Source organism: Leptonotus elevatus, chromosome 7 (genome assembly GCF_054856555.1).
Source record: "Leptonotus elevatus isolate MCC_2025b chromosome 7, RoL_Lele_1.0, whole genome shotgun sequence".
NCBI lineage: Eukaryota > Metazoa > Chordata > Actinopteri > Syngnathiformes > Syngnathidae > Leptonotus > Leptonotus elevatus.
Genome location: NC_141245.1, coordinates 11,117,004 through 11,129,597, shown reverse-complemented (window position 1 = coordinate 11,129,597; position 12,594 = coordinate 11,117,004). Strand labels below are relative to the sequence as shown.

Sequence of the window (12,594 nt, the reverse complement as noted above, 5' to 3'; positions counted from 1 at the left end):
TTTTAGACGGCCAATAGCTACTTTCTTTGCTCGGGAGTTGGCAACACTGCGGATTTACGGGGAATCCAAACTGCTGCTTTCTTTGGTCGCCATCTTGTTTTGGTCAAGTGCAGTCTTCATCCATACAATGCGTATCACATGCAAGGTTTCACTAACCTTGCTCTGCAAGATGAATTCTCATGGTATTTGTGAGTTCACAAACTCCGGAGAATACATCTTGCACTGAGCCCGTTGATTTGACCAATCACTGAACGACATGGTGTTTGGGGGTGTGATATGCAGCTGTGACGAAACCAGGAAGCCAGCGCCGACGCCGGTGGGAAACATACAAACCTAACATGGACGAATGGACGCTGCAATTAATTCTGTTCTTGCAGAATTACTCACCATTTCCTTGTTGAATGTTGAACAGCGAGAAGTACTTCGTGCATTTCTAGCTGGTAAAGATGTTCGTGCTTTTTTTGATGAGAACAAAGACATTTTCATCCGTGGTCGTGATTGGTCAAAACAAACGTGCACAATGCCGTATCGTCCAATCAGCTCGAAGTATTGTACAGAATGTCCCGCCATGCAAAATTTAGTCAATCAAACCTTCCCTCTGAATTTAAAAAGGCACAATTAAGAAAATATATTTCTTAACCTATTTTTTTTATTTTTTTGGGGCTATCTGCGTGGCAAGTATATTTATAAAGTGTTGTAGAGAGAACGAAAACAAGGTTTGAATTATGGGTTAAGGCAATCTTTAACTGTAATTTTTAACACCGCCGACTGTTTTAAAGAAAGACACGAAGGTGTTGGGCAGGTGGATGTGACTCGAGGCATACAAGGCAGCTTGAGGAAGAAAAAAAGAAAAGAAAAAGAAGACAGGGAGACGGTGGCAGCGACAGTTATTTCATGGTCCTATCTTGTAGCATAATATAACATAAAGACTGGTATTTTTAGAATCTACATAAAACATGAATGTGCAAACTCCCTTGATATGGAAATTTCTGTTTTTGTCTTGTTTTTATTCTTTCCTCTGTTTGCTCTGAGATGGTGACGACAGTTATGATGGAGTCTGGAGAAGATGTAATTTGGCCTGTTCTGCTCCATTTCTCGGTGTCTCAGTGGTGCTTCGTTGTCCTGAGAAGCCTTCCTTAAAGAACAAACATGCTGAAATGACATTGCACTAGCAGGCAAGAGATATTCACCACTTAAGGTGCAGACCTAAAATAGGTCATGAGCCGTTCCCGTGTGGTTCCCTTGATGACAAGAGGAGCAATATGTTTTATTGGACTTTGCTTTCAAGGCAACTGAACTTTCAGTTAATTACAGTTCATCGGGCAAGTCTTTTCAAGTTGTACCTACATTAACTCATTTACTGCCATCTGTTTTCACAGTAGAGAACTGCCAGCCATTTTAGAGCATTTGAATGACCATTGAAGATCCAGAGAAAATTGTGCCAGTGACCTTTATGCAAGTATTTTCTGCTTTAGTGACACCTGTGTAAAACAACACAGAAGAAAGACGTTTTATGGCAAAATGACGATCGTCACCAACGTTTATTTGCACATCTATATACATGCGCAATTCGTACTCTGAAAATATTAGAACGATGGTTGCAATATTTTATGCATGTCGTAAGCCGTTGCCTCGTCATATGCGCGTAGAGGAAAAAACATGAACGTCGCTTAATGTACGAAAACTGTCATCGATCATCTCAAAAATGTATGTGCACATGTATATCCATGCCCACTTCATTTTCTGAATGATCGTCCCAATATTTTGGGATTTTATGAATGTTAAAGCCCATATGCCACTGAGGGGCGAACATTTGCGAAAGTACCAAATGTTGATTTCTTGTCAGGGTTCATCAGGCTTCGTTCAAGGTAGCAAACACTCGCCAGATGTTCGCCAGACGTTCGACAACAGTTTTAATGATTTTTCTTGTTGCAAAGAAAATGTGATTATGTTAAAAAAATATATTTGAAACAAGAAAAACTATCAATTAAAATTGTTGGGTAAAGTCTGGCGAACATTTTTGTGACCTTCAACAATTCCTGACGAAAAATCATTTTGGTCTAACCTCGCAAACGTTTGCTGCTCAGTGGGATACGGGTTTAAGAGATGTTATATAGCGCATATGAAGGCTTAACGATGTCTATAAAATCCAAAATAATGGCTTATCTATTATTATATTGGACTATTGGGCATGCATATACAGGTACATGTGCACATACATTTTGGTGACGATCGATCACGGTTTTCGTACATTAAGTGATGTTAATGTTTTTTTCTCAAGTAGGATATACAGAGAGGCGGAAAACAGTTTAAAACTTCGATATAATCTATTGTAGTGTCATCATAAAGTTGGCAGGAGTAGAGGGTCTGTACATATATTTGGGGGACGATTGAACATTGAATCTTGCAAACTTGGGCTGGTTACCGTTTTTTTTTTTCGCTTTCCCGAAGGAAGAACATGAATCCTGATGTTTTAGGAGTATCACTTTCTAATTTATGGCATTACTTGATGACACCACATAGCATTTTTATAGCAAAATGCGGACCAGGAAACAAGTAAAAAAATAAACAGTCCCATGTTACAGCAGGTGCTACATCATGTGCCTGCTCAAAACCGTGCCACTGCAACAGGGTATGTCATTATTTTGATACTTATGAGTAATCGGTTTAAACTTTTTTTTATCCAGTGAATGAGACACCATTGCTGGTTGCATTATATTATTGCTTATACACACTGCCTAATTTAATGACAGTGACTTTTCAGTGGAGTGTTTTAAGTGACACTGACTCACTCACTGTATGACCCGAGTTGAACATCAGTCACTTTTTTAAATAGTGCTTGTCATCATGGTCATTCACTCATCCTCTTTTCTCGTGGCCAAGAAACACACACTTTCTACTAACTAATACAACATCTGTTTGAGTGTAGGTTGCCTGAACTCGTCCGACCTGCAATGTTTGGCCATTTGCTCTCTCATTATTGGTTACAAATCCAAAGCGCTAAATTATTTTCATCTACATGGGTCTGTTTGTCAGTACAATTGGGTGTTGTGTCTCATTGATGTTTATAGCCGAGCACTGTAATGTTTTTTGTTCGTAATTTTATATTTTACCAAGAACATACAGTACGGAAAATCTGTGGCTTCCTGCTGGTTGTTCTTCTTCTTTTTTTTTTGCAGATTCATCATCACTGTGACTTTACTGAATATTCAAAAATATAGCCTTATAAAGTTATGGATTGTGCTTCTTTTTTTTTATTATTATTATTATTATTATTATTATTATTATTATTATTATTATTATTATTATTATTATTATTATTATTATTATTATTATTATCCACAGTTTACACTTACCAACTGCAGTCATGCCTCGCTCCATTAAAATTTGACATTTCACCATGGCCAAGAGACATATGTTGCGATGTAAACTCAGGAAAAGAAGATATGACGGAGCCTGTGTAAAAGTTGATGTTCTGTGCAATGTTGCTGTGTTTGCTGTCTGCTGCAGTGAGTCAAGTTTAGAGCATACAGTTAAAATAAAGTTTGAAAAACACCCACATTCTCTTCCATTGTTGTTGGTTCAAGTGTCTCCTTCTGACTTATACGTTTGAGGACAGCCAGTACTGTTATGAAGTGGAACATTGACCCAAAAAATTGACCGAGGTGAGTAGATTAAAACACAGCCGTGGTAAAATGTGGCTAAAATTATCTATAACTACTCCAGGCATAATTCATATGTTACCTGCTTCGCTTCTGTAAACTTGAGATGAATACTAAATTTGACCTTTCAAGTTCCTCTACACTAGTGTTTTATTTATGTGGTGAGGCATTCTTAGAATAGTTGCACTAAATGAGACTGAGCAAGTGTGTCTGAGAGGTGACAGACGTACTAGCCTTTACATCAAACTGTCTGACCTCACACTTCACCTAAAAAGAAATGTGAGAAGGCAAAGTGTCAGAAAAATCTCCTCGGGGGAGAATATTGAAAGAAAAGTCAGATTCCGAAGGTTGAGGAAAGCTCCAGTGCACAGTTCAAAGATTTAACCCATTTGTAAATGCTTTGAGTATTAGACTGCTTCCTGAGCTGACTTAGTTCACTGGATGCACTTCATGTTTCAGAGAAAGAGTGACAGCGAACAAGTAATAGAAGGTGAATGGTAAAATGGACGCTCAGCTTTTTCTTGGAGCTGGTCTTGACTCTGTCATTTTGAATCAGGCGAAGCACTCTTGAGTATCACCACACAAGACCTCATGAATTACTGTATGTGCAGATCTATGCAGTCATCTTTATCACCATAACTCTGTAGTGTCTCCCAGTGGTGGGCACGTCAATGAATTTTGACGATTTGACATTTGTCAACGGCCAGGACCCGTCCGTCATCATCAATCTGTCAAGCCTAACCAGACTGTAATTGTCAATCTGTCATGGTTATTTTATCCACACTTACATCATTGCTAAATTACAACCGCTATTTTTTGGACCCTCAGTAAATTTCACTGGTCCGTCACTCCGCCATCGTTATTATCGTGATTAACTGGTGAACTGGTATTCTTCTATTCCTTCCCCACCCAGCAAAAATTGGTTTAAATGACGTTGAAAAGATGTCACTGGTGTCCGTCCAAAAGACGTCTGAATTTGGTTGAAAAGTGAAAGGTGAAAAGACGGCATTTTCAAAACGTTAAAAAGACGTACTGTTACAGTCTAAATTTGGCTAAAAAGTGAACCAGGACATCCCTAATTTATTCATTAATCGTAATTATTACAATCCAATAACATATTTTAAAAAGTACATTTATTGTCAACATTACTATAAATAACAAATAAATCATTTTATAACTGTTAGTGCGCCTTCCTGGGCTTTCCGGTTAACACAGCTGCCGCATCTCCAGCGCATCTGGCAAACAGAAAGCAGACTGTCCTCGGCCTTAGCGGGCGCATCTCAATTTTCATGCTGGGGCAAGTGAGTCCAGCGCGTTTGTGTACGCTGCACCTTATATCCCTGGTCGTATAAGTGTGCCTGCCGCGCCGATCAGCGCACCGTCAATTTGGTGGCAAAAAGTATAGACTAAAGACTAGTTATCCAAGCACTGTAGCATAATGTTCAGTTGAATTACACTGCCTACAGACACTAGCTTGACGTACGCCCTACGTTGAAGAATGCATTCTTAACTCTTCTCTCCTTAGCATTACATTAACGCAGTAGCCAACATTACAAGACCCCAAACGTAAAACTTACATCTCTTCCCCTGTTCTTTTCTTTCTCATTTCTTCTTTCATCTGTCCAGTCCAATCCACTAGCGACCGCCGAAACGACAGGTGCCGATATTGGCGTTTTGCTCATACATACATACATAAATAATGATGTTATGATAATTAATTATGCAAAAACACCTGCAGTAAGAGACAATGCAACAAGTTATGATCGGCTTCAATGAAATTGTATGAGCTCTCCAGCCTACCAGCAATCCTGTACACATTACTCTCACGTGATCCCAGCAATTAATTTCATTTCCCAATATCCTTCTTCTTTAAATCAGATATATCTTTAACAATTTTTGAAGTAAATTTGGACCTCATTGGACGAGCAACTTAATTTTTGGGCTAAAGTTTGACCACATTAGGTAGGCTAAATACAACCCAGATTTAAACGACTATTTTTGGACTTAATTTGGACCACATTGGATCGGCTATAACATGACCGAGTTTTCAACATTTATTTTTGGTCTTAATCAAGTCTAAGACGGACATACCCGATTTAGCCCAAAATTAAACGTCCAAAAGACATCTGGTGCTGGGTGGGACATCTCTTCGTTTATTTGTGAATTGCAGCCTTTCATACTCTGTGTGGCTTGCAAAATGTCATATTGCTGTAACAAACTTGTGAGTATCGCATTGTTTCTCTGCAACGACAGTTCCTGAGCAGAGGGACAGGAATAGCAATGTCACTTGAATTTTTTTAGTGAAAGTGATAGCATATTCAAATATCACACCACACACACATACACGAGGTGTGTGATGGTAGGTTGCATGTGCAACTTTCAGAATGTCCCACTGAAACTTCCCTGCCCTTCTTTCTCGCCACCTCTGACTCACTTTCTAATTAAATCTCGTTTTCTCACTTGACTTTCTTTCTGTCTTGGCTGTTCCTTTTATTTCCTACAATGGAAAAAGGATGGCTGCCTTCCTATCTGCTTGCTCTTTCCAGCTTGTGAACTGACAGTTGTTGAAAAGAAAATGTCTTGTAGACCAGTTTGTGTTTACAGCCTTACTAAAGAAATCCTTGTTGCGGCTATCACAAACTTAAGCAGAGTAAGAATGACGCAGAAAGCCTGCCTCCGCTTCTAGGCATTATGAATAAGCCAGAAATGCCTTGTCTGTTTATTGTTATGAGAGATGTTCTGTGTCAGGGAATGTGTGCTCCAGCATTTAACACTTTACACTGCTCGGCGTAGACGGGTCTTCAGGTTAGCCGCAATATAAATGATATACAAAATGTTGTGTCGCTGTGCCAATCTCTCTTTATTGCCAGTCTCATGACTGCTACTATCGAAGTGTGTGACCGAATACTTTTAGAAATTTCGCTGAAATACGGTCCTGGTTTACAAGCTTGGCCATTCAAACATTTGCAACCATGAGTCAGCTCCCTCTTACCGCTAAATCCGCAGTAGCCTATCCTCTTTATGGAAGGCATGATATCTTGATTAATTTAACATACAGTACAGTACATTCCTTTGTCCATTTTTATACCGTCCTCATTTGGGTCACGGGTAAATCAAGTCTATCTTAGTTGACTGTGGGTTAGAGCGTACAGTGGAATATACACGACTGTTACACAAATAGTCTTTGGCCACTACTAGCTTCTTAAGGACCTTTTTCATAGCAGTTTTGACATGGAGCTAAATAAATGCAGATACAAACGTTTAAGTGAATGTGCCCACATTTAGTTTGTCTGTTTGTTTTCCTCTGTCAACCATGAAGGAGCCAGCTGACAAACAAACTGATGGATAAACAAGCACAAATAAGTTCAATACGCCAGAATGTTTTTCACTTTTGTTATTAGTTTGGCCTTGGAGGTCTGCACTCTTGTAATCAAATTGTAGCATTGCTAAATCAACACATTGGGCCCAAGACTCGATGGTCTTAAATCTGCAAAGCTCTGAACGGTACAGTCACACACACTTGTGTCCCGAGTCCCGGCAGATTTCGCCAGCCATGTTTTGTCCGACTTTTTTACGCGAGTAACACATCAGTGTTTTTTTGTGTGTGTTTTTTTTAGTCCAGTTAGCAGGCCAATTTAGCGCTATTAAACTGTCAACCAAGATAGCTAATAATGCAAACGTTGCCAGATTGACTCGTGATTAAATTTATTGACTGGTGAGAATTTATTCTATACTTGATTTTCAGCAAAACTGTACTGCCCCAGTTTTTAAATGTGAACATGTAGTCACCCTACAATAATATACAAAGTATATTTGCAGTAGCTTGCAATACTCACTTAGCTTCAACTGCTTATATGATAGATGAGAGAAAACTTCAGGAAGCTAACACATCGGGTTCACTGCTCTTGCTCCTCTAACTACAATACAGTATACTGTAATGTATGGTAATGGGCCCTCTACAGCATTTTTAACAACATTTATTCCCATGGAGGCCTCGATTTTATGAGATTTTACTCAGCGCTTCCTCTCGTGTTCATTTATCTCTCAGTTGCTCCCTAAGCATCCATGTTGTGCTGTGGAGTGATTTATCCAATAGTGTCAGCTCTCAATAATGTCAGGCTTAGCAGGACTTAGTGGAGAGCCAATTACACTTGCCCAAGTGCACGCACACATAAGACTCACATCCGATGCCAGTGTTATGATGCCGCGTGTATGTAAGTGGTTTTATGGCCGATCAAGATGGTTGCAGACATACTCATAACATTGCCACTGATAATTGATGCATTAAACTACTGGGCTTTTAAGCTGTCTTCTCTTGCTCTCTATCTTTCGCGCCTTTCTCTTTGTGTATGCCATCCATTAGACTGATGCTGTTTAATGTTTAATAACAAATAAGCAACACCATTTTTATTTTTGCATTTGTCTTATGTGTGACATCGGAGGAGCCAACCTGATGCAGATTTGTGCAAGCGTTGTGTGTGTGTGTGCTAATCCACGGAAACATGCTCCAGAGAAAACCCAAAAAGATTACTTACGTTGTGACCTCTTTCAACATTTGTTTACGTCATTATGTAGGATATTACTTCTCTAAATTCAAGATGTTTATTTGTCATGGTCACAGTGACAGCAGCACTGAGCAATGGAATTCTTTGCTAGTCTCCCTCCACTGATACAAATAAAACAAAAAAATGAACTCTCTAGCCACATGATGAACAACACAGCACATGAAGTGTTCTGCTGATCGGCCAATTTGTTGTCCTACTTAGTTGCTGCTTGACCAGAATATAACACAATTAATAACTGCGGGCAACATTTCCCTTTCCTGAACACATTAGATCCCATTATAACTTAATGCGAATAGTAAAATAATAATAAAAATACAAATGTACAATACTAGTGTATTTTGCATTTGCATCCAAAGGCTGAACTGACGTCACCTGAGTGGCACTTTTGTGTGTAAGTCTCTGGTTTCTATTTCAGTGGAGTCGCACAGTGCCTGGCCTAATCACAGGTCTGCATTTTACCATCATTTTCAGTGCACCATTTTAAAGTCGCAGACAGAAAATGACACATTACAAATAGTTAAATAGTTTCAAGACGCACTACATGAAGATTGGTTCATAGCCAACATTTTCTCCCTGTCCATGTACAGTAAGGATTAAGTATGTACTTAACCGATTTTGGATGGATGAGGGGTAAAACAGGCTGCTTGATTGAGCGAGCCGTCAGTTCCAGTGACCTTGTGCAGTTGGAGCTTACTAGAGCAGAGAGAGAGCTGGAGCACCCAGCTTATGTAAATCGTGATATATTTGGACTTTACGCAACGGTAACTGGACAAGACTGCACTTGTGTGTGTGTTTGTGTGTCGATTAAAAGCAAAACACATGTAAAACATAGATCAAAAAGTACGAAAAGTTGTTTTTGGTACATTATTGCTTTGTTGCAACAATGTTTGTTATCATGGTTATGCAGATGACAGCAGTTCAATTAACATGTTGTGTAACTGTACAAAGCAAATTAACAGCTGGATGAAACTCTTTTTTTCCCCAGCTAAACTAAAACAAACTGAAGTAATTGTTTTCGACAACAAAGAAAACAGTCATCCATAACAAGTTTGAAATCTTGTTATGGATGGAGACTCGGATGTGACTTTCAGACTTTTACCAGCTGAAAAACATATCCAGACTGAAGTGTTGCATACACTAAACAGACCAGTAGAAGCTTATTCACGTTTTTGTTTCCAGTAGACTTGATTATTGTAATGGTTTCCCTCAAAAAAATTTATCAAACAGTGGCAGCTCATTTGGAATGCTGAAGCTTGGGTTCTAATCAGAACAGGACAGGCTGGACTGTCCTAAACAAACCTTGTTGTATAAACTGATGAAGCTTTTTCAAATGAGACAAACAAAGCAGCCAAGTTGCGATTGATCGAATGCCCTGAGAAAGAAATGACCTGGAAAAATAAAAATATCCACCAGCAAGATCAGAACAAAAAGATCCGAATATATTACTCCAGTCCTATGGGTTTATACTGGATCCCAGTCAGCTATAGAATAAATAGATTTAAAAATGTTGCTGCTGGTCTATAAATCACTCAATGGTTTGGGTCCTGAATACATAAAAAAAAAAGGTCATTTAATATAAACCGAGTACTGAGGTCGGCAGACTCGGTTCAATGAGTGGAGCCCAGGTGTCAAAGCAAACATGGTGAAACATCATTTAGCTGTTATGCTGCATGCAAATGGGATACACTGTGAACAGAAGTGAAGTCAGCCGCAAATGTAAATGCTTTTAAATCCAGGTTAAAAGCTACACTTAAATGTTGTCAACGCATGCTATTTAAGTAGTTTTAGTAAGCTACATTTTTTCTCTTTGATTTGCCTTTGGATGTCTTTAGCTGTTTTATTTATAAATTATTTTAAGTGTTGTGCTTTTGGTGGTGTAAAGCACCTTATGTATGAAATGTGCTATATAAATAGAGCTGCCTTTCCTTGTTGGTGACAAATCTTGTCCCGTTGAGGTTGCACAGCCACAGGTTGCAGACTCTCACCCTCATATCTTGATATCTCACTCCTTTGAGATTGCCTCCAAGGATGACAAGCCCTTTTTTCCACTGGGGGAGTTGTCGCCCCACACCATCGCACTACCTCCACTAAAAGATGCTACTCTATCAGTTCAGCAATCAGCATAGCATCATCTGTGTCTTCTCCACACTTGTATTGTAAGATCTAACTGCCGTAGGCAGAATCTTTAAACAAGAGTCAATGGCAACAGCGAAATAATCTTTTGCGGTTTGGCAGACAAGATGTGCCAATGTGTTTATGGGCACAACATAAATACGCAGCTCTGATGCTCATCCTAAAAATGCATGATCTAGTTGCTGGCAAAAAGCAGTATTCAGAAGCTGTTCAAGGTATGCTGGCAATTTTTAACAGCTTCTGAAAACTGTTGAAGATGAACAAAATTCACTGAAAAACTCATGTCAATAAATCATTGCTAAATTTGAACAAAACTAGGTTTTATTATTTTTGGCACTAAGCAAATAAAACAAGTTATTCGTTGTAACCATTCTATGTCAAACTAGGGATGCCCTGAATTACAAATCATTATATATTATAGCTCGCTATTATTTCCATATACAGTACTGTATCACATATAGTATTGCGATTTGAGGGAATACGTATAAAACAAATACTTATCAATGACCACTCCCCACACAAAAAAGAACCTCAAGCAGATGTATACTTACCCAATGTCCGTGTCCCAATCGAGTACCAGCAATGAAGCGGTTCGTAGCCAGAAAAGCCGGCCGACCATGGCACATCCCTGGTCTCCTCCTTGGAGGAGTTATTCTAAAACAACTTATTTCAAATGTGCTGCAAACTTTGCGAACCCAAGTGCCACCAGCTAATGGTTTCAAAAACTCACCGTCAAGCTTGAAAAAGCATAATGAGGAAAACTGAAAGTTTATTGTCAAGGGCTGTTGAGGGTGTGAGACTTAATTAGACTTCAGCCAAATGTTATAGTATGAGTTTAATATGTTGGTAGATGTAATACCTAGTAATCTACTAGCGCTAGCTAATAGTAAATTTTACTGTTTGCTATGGCTTGGCAATTAGCGAGACAATAGCAATAGGTTGGAATTCAAGGTTGCTGTGCGGTGGACAGAATATGGTCTTTAAAATGTGATGTCAGCAAAATCTAAACTTATTGATATCAGTTTTTGTTATTTGAATTCATAGCTATTGTTATGTGAACTTATTATTATGCAGCATTCGTAAATAGCACAAATTACTTTTGGCCAGTTTTGTCATCCTGCGTCTGTGTACCTTCCGATAGTCATCATATCTACCAAACTTGAATTCCCTTACTTTTTTTTGCTCTGTTTTAGAAATGTTTATATAACATTATATGCAAATAGTTCAGTTTTGTATTGGAAATTGTGTGGCTGCTTAAGACTTCACAGGAATACCTAAAAGACAAGGACAAGAAATAATCCTCAAACTCGTTTCTAAGAAAATTTTATTCCTGAAAATTACATTTCAGTTTAGGAACGATCACATAAGCTTCAGGTCTGGGGATGGTCAATCTACCCGCTGAACCATTACAGTCCTACTGTGTGTCAGTATATTGTTGGTGTCGGGTGGAATCCTCGTACCTCTCCTTTTGCGCACACCAGCAATATGTTAACAAACAGTAGGTGCGGCATAGCTCAAGTGGTAGAGTGGCCATCGCCCATGCGGACAGTTGTGGGATCGTTTCTCAACCCTTGAAGTTTACTCTGTTTAGACTGGGACCAAATATAATATATAATTTAGAGTAACATTTACTGTTTAATCATTTATCTTTAAAATCATCTGACAAGAACCCAAGGATTTTGATTGGATGAATGATTTGATTTATTTGAATATGAAATTTATTGGCTCCAAAGACCTAAGACTGCAACAAATCTAAGTATTTACATGCTTATGTAACACATACATTTCTAAAAGAAAAAATTAAAAGACTGTGAGCAGACTCTTTGCACAGTGATGTGAAAAACTACATGGGCATGTGTGTGTTTCGTTTATTTATTTATTTATTATTCATTAAACGCATCAGCTTCATTGTTCATGTTTTAATTGTGAGCTATGCCAAGGCATTGCCATTGGGAGGAAGTGAGTCGAGAATTTTCACAATATGCAGGTGGTTATTTAGCATGCATAAAAATATCTCGCAATTAAATGTGAAGCGTTTTTATAGCTTGTCGTTGGTGGGCATAATTCATTTTAATTCTTGCTTTAAGATTTTCAAGAAAATGAACTGACATCAAATGTCATGAAAATTTACACCAGGATGTATTTTAAGTGAATGTTCTTTGGACAGCATTTTTTATTTTTTTATTTAAAGAAAAAAACTATTTACTGTGTGCACTACAACATTCAACACTGCT

General features: G+C 38.5%; 1 protein-coding gene across 3 annotated transcripts in view; it reads left to right on the top strand.

The window, feature by feature from the left end:
* The window catches only part of LOC147170931 (leucine-rich repeat and fibronectin type III domain-containing protein 1-like protein), a 147,775-nt gene that overhangs the window by 31,323 nt on the left and 103,858 nt on the right, over positions 1-12,594 (top strand). The window lies entirely within an intron of this gene.